General features: G+C 44.8%; 1 protein-coding gene across 3 annotated transcripts in view; it reads left to right on the top strand.

Annotated features, from left to right (window-relative positions):
• Nucleotides 1–714, top strand: part of MSH2 (mutS homolog 2) — an 87342-nt gene that overhangs the window by 50364 nt on the left and 36264 nt on the right. The gene's annotated exons all lie outside the window — the stretch shown is intronic.

Below are 714 nucleotides of genomic sequence, written 5' to 3'. Positions count from 1 at the left end.
TTCCCTACTCTTTGGTGGTTGTGGGTAAACTAAATTGACATAGAAAAAGCTATTAATATTTGAGTCTTACACCATCTTAATAGGGGAAGTGGAATATGAGGAAAGGCACTTGGGGGAAACAAGGGTGTTTTATGGACGATAAATGAGCCCTTAAGAGAATAAATGACAGATAGAGATGGTAGTTTTGGGGACCAGCAGTTGGCGTAATGGCTATGTCGCTGGACTCTCACATAGTCAACTGTGGTTCGACTCCCGGACTCGGTAGTTTAAACTCATGCCAGGCGTGTATACATGTGTGCCCAAGATCCTGAGAGGAGAATAGAGGAGAAAGGATTACAGCGTGGCCATCCCACTGGGGGGTGATTTCTCACTTTCTGCCTCTTTGTCTCTCTTTGTTTTTCTGGCGACCACATGCGCCTTATATCAAAAATCTCTCCAAGAAAAGAGAAAAGAAAATAGTGGGGCAGGACCAGCAGATTTTGTGTTGGCTAAGGTGCTGGACTCCCTCATGACCAACTGCAGTTCCCTCTGCCCCACCTCTGGTGAGCACACATGCCCTGTAGCAAATTAATACACAATAAAAAAAATAATGAATTAAAAAATAATTAAAAAAAATATATACTGTGGCAGATGCAGCCAAGAGGTGGCATGGTGGTTAAGGGCGCTGGACTCCCACATGGCTGACCATGGTTTGAGTCCTGGACTGGTGGCGTG

Source organism: Tupaia chinensis, unplaced genomic scaffold (assembly GCF_000334495.1).
Source record: "Tupaia chinensis unplaced genomic scaffold, TupChi_1.0 Scaffold139917_1, whole genome shotgun sequence".
NCBI lineage: Eukaryota > Metazoa > Chordata > Mammalia > Scandentia > Tupaiidae > Tupaia > Tupaia belangeri.
The sequence above is the reverse complement of the archived record's forward strand: the minus strand, read 5'-3'. Positions and strand labels throughout refer to the sequence as shown.